At 37.3% G+C, this 13,624-nt stretch overlaps 1 protein-coding gene across 1 annotated transcript in view; it reads left to right on the plus strand.

Annotated features, from left to right (window-relative positions):
* Window positions 1-13,624, plus strand: part of RAP1GAP2 (RAP1 GTPase activating protein 2) — a 215,044-nt gene that overhangs the window by 149,785 nt on the left and 51,635 nt on the right. The window lies entirely within an intron of this gene.

Consider the following 13,624-nt stretch of genomic DNA (forward strand, 5'->3'; position numbering starts at 1 on the left):
TAAAAAATGACTTCTTATCGGTATTCTCCCCTTCAGTTTTACATTCATGCTAACCTTTTGAAATAGTGGTGGGTAAAATAAAGGGGAATGTTTGAGAGTTCATCACAAAAAAACATGGCTTTCCTTATCCCTGGCTTAGAACATCTCCTTTATGTTTTGTACAAAGGGAATTTTTCATTTAGTTAATCACCTTGGATGAACGATCAGCCTTGACCAGTATACGCTGCACAATTCTTAAACAAAGAAAGCAATTGATAAAAAAAATTCTCCAAAGGTGTAAATAGGACTATATTATTCATTATATTTTTTTATTACTATTCAGAATTGAAGTTTGTAGAACAACATTTAGCAATTGGTTTTGCTAATATCTTTTATGGTCTTTTATGGTCTTGTGGCTCATTGAAAATGTTTCATTTACGCTTCATATTTGTTCTTAGTCGGGTTCTACCATTTTGTTGGTGTTTATTTTATGTTGATATGATTTGTATGTTACTTGTGGATTTCTTTAGCTTTGGGGTTTGGGGTTAGGAAGAACTGATATAAGAGACATATTATTTGTTTTTGACAAAATCTTGAGGTTTTTTTGACAATTATCAGTTGTGAATGAACTTGGTTTCTTACCTTCCATGAACCATTGAGATAGAATAGGATGGGCATTCCACAGAGAGAAAAATAAACCATTTAGACACTTAATGAAGATAAAAGAGAAAACATTTTCCATAAAAAGAGCAGAAGAAACAAAAAGCATGAGAAAGATATTTTGTAGTGAAGAAGAGTGTAAAATTGTTCAGGGAAGAGGGGGAACATAACAGGATGATTTATGTAGGTGATCATAAAGTTGGAGCTCAACGGGAAGATAAAAAAGCTTGTATTCATAAGAAATCTCAGGTTTTTTTCTTACTGACAAAGAGCCAGTAACAAGAGCCTCTTTTATGTCAACCTGTGCATCATATGATCTACAATTCTTTATGGCAAAGTTATTCAATGGGGTCTTCATGTAAGCACAGCTGTAAAGTGCTCCAATTGTACTCGGAATAATAGAACCACATGAGCAGATGTACAGTAGCAATACTGTAAAAACAAATCTCGTTTGTACCTATGTGTTCAAAAGATCATGAAGCCCATCCCAGCAGCAAAACGAAAATTAAATCTGCATATTTAAACAAAGAGAGAGCCAGGTCTTCTAGGAACATTTTATTGGCGAACTTCCCAGCAGCTTGTCTTTAAAGACAGCAAAGCCCAGGTCCTCAAGGCAGCCCGCACCAGTATTATTACAGCATCACTACCTAATGGCTTTACATGCAATCTGCATTCAAAATTAACATTGCCTACTTTTTTAAGCACAAATTATTTATTATTATTATTATTATTATTATTATTATTATTTTTTAAATTGTCCTGTTGTTTTTTTAGCTTTTACTCATCAAAAAGCCAATAATTTATTGTATTACCTTTACCAGTGGAAATCCTTATTCCGATTGAAAAGAAATGTATTCCGTATACAAGTTATCCGAGCAGAGAAAGCATACCCATCAAGTATCACTATATAAGAGGGACAGTCTTGATTTGGTTCCCAAAGTCTCGCTTTCCCTGATGTCCCTGTTTTCTTGGACCTTACAATGTTTGCTACATATGAGAAAATCACATTGTCCTCCATCCCTAAAATCACAATAATCTATATAGAAACAGCAGAAATTGATTTATAAATGAAATTGTGGAAACAAAATACATTATTCATCTTCCAAATGCTTTAGTCAGTTGCCTACATTAGGTTTCAAAGTTGCATGAAAGGTTGTAGTAATGCCCTGCATGCCTAATGTTACCACATTTATGTTTCTCCCGGCAGGAGAACTGCTTGGCCATTACCACTTCCGTCTACTTCCCCCTCCCGTCTACTTCCCCCTCCTACTCACCACCCGCTTAAGACTGAGTAAAGCTAGGCCTGCACCTATGTGCCCAACTCACAAGATGGCTGCCCATCTACTCATAAAACAACACCCCCAGAAGAGGGAGAGCTCTGGGTAGCCCAACCTGGGCAGGTCTCAGATATGAATATAACTTTATGAGGCATCTGCATCACACTAGTATATGTCTCTCCCTCCATCCTCTATGGGTCCACATTACACCATATAGGATCTCATCAGCTATTTACTCTGCTTACATGTTAAAATCACCCCTTGTTCTTGCACATGTCAAATTTTAATTTGATTTTTTAAAAATGGCCCTTATTTATTTATTTTTTATGTATGTTTTCTCGTCTACAAAGACCTTGGTGTTTGGTGATCATTTGCTGTAGTTCTCCCTGCCCAGTGCACAGAAAAGCCAGTCTAGCAAATGGAGTCAGGCATTAGCATTCAGGTAGAGTGCTGGAGAGACATCGCTGCAGGTTACAGTCTACATTTTAAGCAATATTACTTTTTACTATCGCTATTATTATTTACTTTTTTTTTCAAACTAAAGAGTGTTCCGATCATCAAACTGACAAGTCTGATCTTTAAAACAAACCCTGCATACCTACAATTTCGCTTTTGTCATTTGGTTTAACAATACACGGTTATTGATAGTGTTTTCTGTTCTAGGCATTATGATTTTATTTGTATTGTTCAAGCATGAGAGGTTTTTATGTATAATAATGAAAACATAATAAAGTGTATATAGTATGAAGATGCATTGGATAATAAAAATGTATTATTTTTCTTCCTGACCTGTGGCTATTGGGCAGGGCTTTACTAAGGCATATTGGGCTGAATTTAATTCCCGAGATAAATCTACCATAAGTAATTGAATAATATTCCCCTTAGATTGCCATAGAAAAATGAGATGCATTTTATCTCGGTTAATGAATCTGAGCCAATAGTGCTCTGTTTTTTAAGCTATATTTTTCCTTTGCAATCTATAAAGAATATTGCTATGTTTTATCTCAAGGATTTCATTCAGCCCATTTGCTGCTGTTTTAGAAATATTATTGTGACTTTTAGGGCTGTAGAACGCTATGATAGACATTATAGGAACATCAGAGGAGGAAAGAGGGGCCAGGGATTTAGGTCACAAAGGGGACAGTCAGACTTAAGAGGTATGATGTTCATATATATTGCGCAATAGCCCAGTTCCACTTGGAACTTTATCTATATTAGTAGATATACTCCAGATTTCAATATGTATTTTTTACAATGAGGATGTAAGTTGTAGAGTTGTAGCTCGTGCTAAAAAGTAAACATTGTACTGATTTTTATTTTCAATCAATTAAATTAAGCAAAGAAGAGCTAATCCCCTTCTCCCAAATCTGAAATACACTCTTACGGAATTATAGGCTTGTGGGTTTAGGTTTAAGAAGATGCATCAGGAACACGGTCTGCTTAATCACTGTTTATACCACTTGTCTCAAAGTGATGTTGCACGATTCATTTCTTTGAGAGGATGATATTTCCAGTTTATAAACCGTGTTGACTTTTTAATCCTGCCTGATGGAGGTGATTGTGTTCAAACTCCAAAATTAGGTTTTATTCATATTATTAAACAGTTGCATATCCCCAATAAGATATAATGAGGGTGTTTTAAAAGAATCAAGGAGACCAATATCACAAATGTATGAGCAGAAGATGGTTGATGGGAGTATGAAAAGAGTTTGTGACAGCCACTTCATCAGAGGATGAGTATCAGACAGCAGAGATACATCAAGATTAAATGAACAGTAAAGTCTAAAAATAAAGTGAATATGTTTCAGAGACAAGAAGTAAAAATCGACTCTTGAAACGTCTTATTTTTTCTCGGAAGCAGAGAAACTGCATACAAGGGTATGCAAAGCAGTCAGGAATTTCTAGCTACCTTGCATACCCCTGTATGCAAAAAAAAATCTGTATATGGACTGGTATTCATAAATTGGCCACTACTAGTCCTATAAGCTGACAAACATGATATTCACAAACGTCATGTTCTCGGGGTTAATGGGACTGACACATTTTGACACGGCTTTTATGTATTCTGACGCTAACACTCACAAAGCAATTAAATATTAATTAACATACAAGTTACTTTCAAGCTGATGCAAATGCTTGCATGTTTAAAAGGTGCATTTGGGGGTATCCTTGTTGGTAGTTGAGCAGGTTTCATAATTTACTGTTGAGGGGCATGGAAGCCACCCATACCCCTCATTCCACATAAGAAATATTAATGTTTTGAATAAATGGAACATCTTCCCATCAGCAGTTGAAGAGTCTAATACAGTGAAACATGCATTGGATAAGCATAAAGCTATCCTGAATCTAAGTCAAGATCAATGATTAATTAAGGCCTGAGTCTTTACATTGGGAAAAATGGTCAGACTAGATGGGCTGAATGGTTCTTATCCCGTCATTTTCCATGGGATGGCATGGTCCAGTGGTGTGCTACAGCTAATCTGGTGTGGGTTTAGTTTATGTTGACCACATAGCTGAACTTCGGTCAATTAGCTCAAGTGCTACCCATTCTAGCGGGAACAAAGGAATAGAAATGCTTTATTGTATTGTTTTATTCAAATATTATAGAATGTACTAAAAATATCAGAACAACTAAAATAGTCATATAAAAAGAGGGGATTCTATTTAAAATTCAAAAGTACTCATTCATTGCTACAATAATAAAATTACTTTCCACAATTTTAGAACCAGAATGACCATTTTTAAGTGAGAATCAGTTTCACATTGCAAACTGTTTAGTACATATACATGCTTTTCTTTACTTGATAAATAGTTGATGTTAATAAATAGTGGAAAGGCATGTTTAATGAATGGAACCTTTCCCCTAGAAGAAAAAGCAGTAATACAAAATGAACAAATGTAGAATTTTGTTAAAATTAGCTGTAGATGGATGCAAACACATTACTACTAGAACTTAATAGCACTAAAACATTATATCTCAAGAATTTCAGCTGTTAGAGAAGAAAATCACAACACACGTTTTATCCTTTTTCTGTTTAACAACAGGTAACGGGAGAAGAGTAAAAACGAACGTTATTCTGAAATAGAGATGCAAGGAATTTACATAATCCTTATCAGTGCAAGGTGTTCCTGGGGCTAAATTACTACCCAGGTAATGTAATACTGATGATCTCAGGAGGATAAGAAAAAGATCAAAGCTCCTATTAGGTCAGATGACCTCACTTGTCTTTGAAGTCTGAGACCTATTTCCACCTGGAACATGCCACTTTATCTCATTCTGTCTCTGGTACAAACAGAAATCTTACAAACTTTATTTTAGAGTTTTATCCCTTTAAAAGCGTGTGTTATATGATACTACTGAACATCGGAGTATATCAAATTTTGTTTTGGTATTGCTGGTAATCATAAAAAGCACCGCTGAAAACTGGGGACAACTGCATTATTATTGGGAAAGCTATGGTCGACGCTACATGCTCTTACGTTTAATCGCTTGGAGGAAAGAAAAGGGGGTAATATTGCTAGGATATTGCTAGGATATTTAATCATTTAACGTAGGCAACCCCCATGGCCAGGATTTTCCCAGCCTAGTGAACAAAGTTTTTTTATTATTATTATTTGCTTGTTCAATCATTTGAAAAATGTATAGACCATCATTTAATATGAGTGATATGGTACAATAGTGAAAAAAATTTAATTTTATAAGGGAAATATTTTTTGTTAATTTAAATTTTTTGGCTGTGAAGCAGAAAGAGTTTTTGCTTTCATTTTTTTCTGGTCCGTGATTCAATGTGGCTGACTCCAACGGCCACCTAAAGTTAGAGCATCTGGCTTGTAGACGCCGTGCCGCCTAATGCCTCAGTGAGGCTCTTCGTCTTGTCCCTCTTTGCTCGCACGGAGTTCGGAAGTCCGGAAAAAAGTAAAGTAACCAAAAAATGATGATGTTGATGACATAATACTAAAGGGGGGGGCTGGGTGACATAAGTATACGAGGCAGTAGGTGCAACAATACACAAGAGGGGCTGGCTGGGACATCACATAAGTCAATACTAGGGGGTGGTGGCTGGGGGTATTGTGGGGCTGGCTGGAGGGCACAAATATATGAAGGGGTTGGTGGCATCAATACACAAGGGGGACCGCTGGGGCCATCTCGTCTCATAAATCAATACTGAATGGAGGGACAGGCTGGGGGCATAAATACACATGCTGGCTGTGTTGAAAATATATATTTTTTTATTGTTGTAGCTTAGCCTGTCTGGATGTGGGTGGCAGAGCCTGTCCTGGTGTGTGTGTGTTTGGGTGTCAGTGTGGCAGAGCCTGTCCTGGTGTGTGTGTGTTTGGGTGTCGGTGTGACAAAGCCTGTCCTGGTGTGTGTGTTTGGTTGTAGGTGTGGCAGAGCCTGTCCTGGTTTGTGTATTTAGTCATCTGTTTCCTGGCACTTTACTTTGTATAGGAATAAATAGAACTATTTAATTTTTACTTATCCAGAGATAAAACGCCCTCCTGAATTTGTAGTCATTTCAAAGGACAAAAGTTTCTAGGCCCAGAAATCAGTGAGAGGAAAAGTGAAGGTTTTGTGTTATTTACTCTATTTCAATTGGCATATTTTATTGAAAAGGATTATTGGCACTAAATTGTGGCTTCAGGCGTCCCGTGACATAACATTCTATCCTATATTATCTGTCTCGCAGTAATGTCATCTTTATCCAGTACACATCGATGCTGAGGTGTCTAATTTATTTCCATAAACATCCCACCCAAAACCTCAGCACCAGGCCCATGATGCTCTTAATCCAGCCCTGGTGTCACGGCTTAGAGGCAATATTACTGGCATTTTGCTCTTATATCGAACCAATTTTTATTGGCATTATACTGAGATTGGCCCTTTAGACTAAAAAATGTTTGGTTGTAAGTACATATCTTGCATTGTTACAAATGTCAGGTAATATAAATGATTCAGGGCCTTTGGCTGACCCAAAAAATGTACACTCTCAACAGTAGAAATACTTGCTAAAAGCAATAAATTAAGCTATCAGCTTAAACAAAAGTCCGGGTCAGACTTTAAGTTCCAACCCGTCTTTACCCCGGGACAATTGTATGTCAGAGCTACCATTGAAAAGGCAGCCAAGGGTTGCTTGGAACCCTCAAGTAAAACAGTTTATATCCCAAAGAGGATTACAAAGAGATTTTTGATATGCAAGAATTAACATCCCATCAACTGTGTCTGCAGTACCGCAGGGTTTATTATCTACTATAATATAACACTAAAATCCAAATGTACAAACTAGTTTGTTTCCTGTTGACATCCATTTAAAAATGTTTAGTTTAAGTATAATTAAGAAATGTTGCTGTTGTCAAACTACTTGACGTGAGCTGTCATAACACATTTTTTAGATACAGGCCAGCAAACATTTGCTCTGCCCTTGTCTCAGAAGTAATAGATTGAAGGAAATTATGAATTATATAATTGGTCTGATGTGGGAGAAGGATGAATGTTGTAGAAACAGAAGATGGTTTGAGGCATCTTAAAAAAAAAAGATAATGAAGAGGCTGCAACATTGATCAATTGACAAATACTTGCAACAACACTCGACCAACCTTGGTGTTGTGTTCATCAGGTACATTCTCTCTCGCACACTTATGCATACACACTCACGCTAACATACACTCATTCTATGATCACACCTCACAGCATCACACCACACTCTAATACACTCACACACTTACACATACGCACTAACACAATCAACATTGAAACATTGTCACCCTATCATCACACCTTACTCCACACCTCCACACACCCTTATCTTGCTGGAGCCTTTTTTATGCATACTACTACTTTAATCCCCAGTCTGTCCCTGGGCAGTTCCCCTTTACGGCTGCAATAACGAATCAGCCAGGGCCAGCCAACATTTAGATGGTTCTCTTTCTCAAATACACTTTTAGTATATGGTATAAATTTCAGCTCAAAAGTCTTTTTTGAGGTAGGTTGATCATTGGGTGTTTATCTCTACAGGAAAAGGTTTTCTTGCATATAGGTAAACAAAAATAGCTCAAGAGAGACAAAGAAACAATAAAAATATAAACGATTGAAAGTATATCAGTTTCTCAGGAAAATGCTGATTTATAGCTTCTGCCATTAACACAGAAACATAGAAAGTGACGGAAGCTAAGAACCAGTCGGCCCATCTAATCTGCCCAACTAGGGGTGATTTATCGAGATTAGCACGTGCGTGGCAAGATAAGCAGTCTGTATTTGCAAATAGATATATACATGAGCCTCTCATTCCATCATGTCTGATAATTCTGTTGATTGCATGATTGTGCCTTTTCATTCACAGATTAAATTAATGGGGTTGAAAAAAATCTGAAAATGTTCTTGCAATTCATAAAGCCTTTGCACTTGCACGATCTTTATAAATCATCCCCATGGTGTGTTGCATAGCTGAGCTTGTCTAAAAAATACATATTCAGGTACAAGGTAAAATAAACCCATAAAAAGTCTTTAAGATGCAAAGATACCTTTATTGATCACATATGCACATTTTGTGTAATAGACCATGAAATGGGGATGATATGAAAGTAGCTGGTGAACGAATAATATATGGTGAAAAGGAAGGGTGCTTTAGGGGTGAAATACGTGAAGAACTATACACAAACATTATATATATATATATATACGTACACCTCTCTCTTTATATATATATATGTGTCTATAACATAGGCTATATATCCCAGCAGTTGCAGTTTCGGATCATGGGCCGGTTGGATCAATAGGTTTTCCATTGCATCCCCCACATGGCCACTTTGCGACTTCTAATACTGCAAGATGGCTATTCAGGTCCTCCTTCCATACCTAATCCTTCTGGTACTTGCCACACCCTCAACAGAGAAGTCAACAGAGAAGTCCCGATTGGGACCCCTAAAATGTTGGGGGTATGATATCCATGTATTGTTCTTGCATAGCATTGCCTTGAATGAATTGTGATTTAGTAAGTGCTTGAGGCTTATGTTTTGAGCAGGGATAAAGCAGGTTTAAAGATTTTGTTTCATCGGCTCTCCCACGTGAATAAACTCCTCGGTGCTAGCAGGTCAGAGGCATGTGCAGGCCATTACTGGAGAGTTATTATACTTTTCATACCGCAGCTATGTAATAAAAATAACAGAGATTTCTCTGGTGCAATTCGAACAAAATATTGTGCTTTTTATGATATGTCATATTTTTTCCTATTGGTAACGAGAAAACACCAGCAATTGAAGTCCAATTGTTCTGACGATCAAGGGACTTTAAAATGTCAGTAAAATATGGCTAGGTTTCATTGTCATAATATGAGTTACTTTTCTAAGTAACAGATCCACAAAAATCCATTACAGCGCGGTGCAGTTTGCTCTTCAATCAGCAACGTTGTTAACATCAGAGATAAACAGTAAAGTTGATGAATGTTCCATATTGATAGCCGCGTGAGATGTGTAGGAACAGAATCTGGGCAGCTGTTTGCAAAAGGATTATTATTTCAACCATGGTACTTTTCTGTAAAGAGCAGGAGGCGGCTTTATTATTGCCGAATCAAGGCAACAGATTATAGCGATGAAGGCCCGTTCTCACAAAGTGATGGGTGACGGGAATTGCTTGACCAATTATGCAACAAACGTGCAGTATTAGTCTTCGTTAAAACCACCGGCTGATTATGAAGGTAAGCGTCAATGCTTAACCTTCTTGTTATGATAGGTGAATGCTGCCTAGCTGAAATGATCCCCCAAAGCAATACCGTACTGTCTGCCTCTGTTATGTATGGTGTTGTACAAAAAAATGGAGGTCATTCAGCGAAGTACCACTGTGCATGGTGCCCTGATGTCTAGTTAATACTGATTTTAAAAGGAAAAAAAAATATTAAATAGCACAGAAATGATTTTAAAGTACCCTTGATCAAATCTGGTAGAATTCTAGTCATGGACTACATTCCATTTTTGTTTTTGAAATTTGTAAGTTTTGTGGTAAAAAATGAGGACATTTAATGTAACAAAAGGCATGGGGTAAGGACCTTTGGGGACAGTGAACAGTTTAGGTAGGATTGGTGTATTCTGGCATGATGTGCTGCTTTACCATAGTCAGATTGTCCTATTGGGAAAAGAAAAAATGTCGGTGCGCTAAGCTAGTCACAGGCTCAAATAATACAAATGTGTAATACGAGGCCTACCAAACAGGTGTAAGCATGCTGCAAGAAACAGTGTATTGGCTGTACAATGTATACAAGAAACAAAAACTGTCTGCGCTTCTTACCCTAATAAAGTTGGCAACAAATATATAAACATAATATAAATGAGAGGTTTTGGTTATATGAATTGGCCAAAGCATAATTAAGCTCACCCGCCACGTCAAGGCACACTCTCAATAGGGTGAGAACCTACTCTCACCTCCTACATAGTGGGCACACAAAGCAGTTTATACTGCTACCAAAACCTTATTGTATACATTGTACAGCCAATACACTGTTTCTTGCTGCATGCTTACACCTGTTTGGTAGGCCTCGTATTACACATTTGTATTATTTGAGCCTGTGACTAGCTTAGCGCACCGACACTTTTTCTTTTCCCTGTTTGCACATATTTGAGGTTGTTGGCTCCTCATCAGTCTGGTTGCAGCTTGCTCTCCAGGGGTTAATAGGGAGGAGGTTTAATTGCACCTCCCCCAACACATTAATAAGGTTTTGGTAGCAGTATAAACTGCTTTGTGTGCCCACTATGTAGGAGGTGAGAGTAGGTTCTCACCCTATTGAGAGTGTGCCTTGACGTGGCGGGTGAGCTTAATTATGCTTTGGCCAATTCATATAACCAAAACCTCTCATTTATATTATGTTTATATATTTGTTGCCAACTTTATTAGGGTAAGAAGCGCAGACAGTTTTTGTTTCTTGTATAGATTGTCCTATTGGATGATAGGCCACCCAGGTGGGCCGCATTATAATGGACTTTATGATCAGATACATCCCATGCACAGCCCTGCTTTACACTATATAAGTGAAAACCTCAGTAATATCACTTTTACTGTGCCTGGGAACTTTTAAGCTCTGGCTTCACAGAGCCCCCTCTTGTGGAATGAGGCCAGGACTACCTGCTGATGTCAGTGGGTGGTCCCACTATCATTGCGGGATACACTCCCATTTAAAGGGGAAATGGATGGGAAGTGGGGCGTGTCAGGACCCCACTCAACTTTGCCCAGAGAACCCAGGTATGTGCATGACTATAAATAGGAATTTTTAGAGTTTGACTCTGAGTCTCAGGATGTTTCCCCCAATCTCAGGGTGTCACAGTACAGGGAGAGGTTCTCAGGGTTATGGTTGATACCCCCGGCTTGAATACAGGTGACTCAATAGGAGTGTATCTTTAAATAATGACAAGTCAAAATTTCCATTTGGTGTCACTACTTTTTTTCACAATTAATTATTAAAAGATTAATATTTAAAAAGTCAGCTTACTTAGAAATTTCCCAGGTATGCGTGTGGCCATCCGAAGCAGATCCAGTATGGTATCATGTCCTGGCACTCTTTACAAGAAGGAAGAGCAGGATAAGTAGGTAGATCTGGGGTGCAGATGGAGGATGCTTCTTTTAATTAGGGCACTGTCCCTACTAAATAGGTAACTAGACAGGGCGCAAGAAGGACAATCAGGTCTGTCATTCTCTCAAACAAAAGTAACTCAAAGTTTATGATTAGTCAAATCTTATTATCCATAAGCAAGTTTATATTTCCCATCTTTCAGTTCGTCTGCATTTATATTTGTTTTGCAGCTGTTGGGGCTCAGTTCACTGACGTACTCGTCTACTGAACACTTCTCTTTCCAGGAAAGTTAAATACACAAATGTCAATACAAGAATCCTGTAAAGCAGGAAAGCTGTTAATGTTCTGTCAGGTCGGAGACACAAACTGTCCAATCTCTGAAATAATCCTTAGCTCATCTAATTATAAACTTTCTAGAGACAAAACCAATTTTAGCAAAGTTACGTTGATCACACTTTATTTGTTTTATAAATAGAGTTCAGACGGTCTATTGTCTTGATTTTTAGGAGGTATTTTCTACCATGGCTGTAATATTATTCCTCCCATACAGTATCTTTTTGATGAGACAATTTTCAGACACTGTTTCGACACAGCTTTCCCCAGTGGGACTCATGGGCTGATTGGGGAGTTTCTCTGGTCTCCCCTGTCCTGCCTCTAACCAAGTCCCACCTCTAGCCCGACCCCTCAAAGAAAGTGTCACGATTGAAATTGTGAGGAGTATGTCATATGTCGATTTTATTAGTTAACACTACTAACCCATCCTACATTGAAAGTGGGCCCAAAAAGCTGTCTGTTCTACCATAGAGTTGCAAGGGTTGTGGTTTTCGGTCAGTGGGTATTATTGTAGGTGGTGCCAGGGGCAGTGTCATGTACTATCTTGTAACACATTAAAGCATGTGAGGCATAGGATGTCATATGCCAGCGCATTGAACCTTAATCGGTGCACAGATCCCATTATAAGAGAACAACAGATTGTATAGTTAGGAAATAGATTTGAACAACGGAGGTAACCCTAAAACTTTATTGGAGAATACTAAAACAAGTTTACTGAATGTCAGTGATTATGACAAACAACACAAAAAAATAAAAGTAATACCTTCAGATTTATTACTACTTATTCTCCATTATCATCCCGAGTCTTACAGTAAAAGCCATTGGCATATTCTTCAACATGAGCCAAAGTTACAAAAATATATTTGTTTTACAAATGCTTACCTAACATCATGAACAAATTAATACATAGCAATGTGCCTTATGGGCACCTGGAGATGTTTAACAAACGCAATTTTAACTGTCGACACTGTGTCCAATGCCAAAGTACTAAAAATGATTTGTATGGTTAGAAGCCTACTACTACTTAAACATGAAGCATATTGGATATTAGAACTCTATGCTCTCTACACAGTCGGTCTCCATCAAGAGCTTAATTAGTCAGTGTTCTTAGAATGAATCTAACAAGTAGACTAATTTAAATATATTATTAAGTGGGTGGACTTGATGTGTTAAATTCCCATGTGACATAACCAATTTGATAATGGCATTTTAGATGCTGAAACAGGTTGGGCGGTACAACACTGATTACAGGGATAACTTTTAATAGATTGAAAAGTATTATATTTGTAACTTTTTGGGAGATCATGCTTCTAATTTACTGCTGATGGAGACTTATGTATGAGTGGTTCCCCCCTTCTAAGATCATACAATTACTGGGAGTGTGTGTTTAGATTTCAACTATTGATACAGGTGGATAAATGGATGGTTTCCTTCTATACTTCTATACTTCATTGTCTTGATTTATATTACTTTGTGATGAACTTCACTGAAGTAAAGTCAATCAGTTAAGTACCACCTTTTTACATATATATATATTATTGTCCCAGTGTGCTTGGATAACTTGCAACACAAAATTGATAGAAAGTCTTAAAAGACACTATTTAAATACTTTGAAAAGACATATAGAATTAATTTTCTTACTTATGGAATTGCCGAAGCAGTTAAGTGTGAAAGAAATTTTAATTTATCAATTAATTTATTAATTTATATTGTCATATTGTCTCATGTAACCCCATCAATGAAGAATGCATATTAAAGAACTTTGTATGTACCTTGATATGCATTCATTCACATGAAGGGGAAAAATAAAAGGAGAAGCTG

This window comes from Spea bombifrons, chromosome 2 (genome assembly GCF_027358695.1).
Source record: "Spea bombifrons isolate aSpeBom1 chromosome 2, aSpeBom1.2.pri, whole genome shotgun sequence".
NCBI classification, from domain to species: Eukaryota; Metazoa; Chordata; class Amphibia; order Anura; family Pelobatidae; genus Spea; species Spea bombifrons.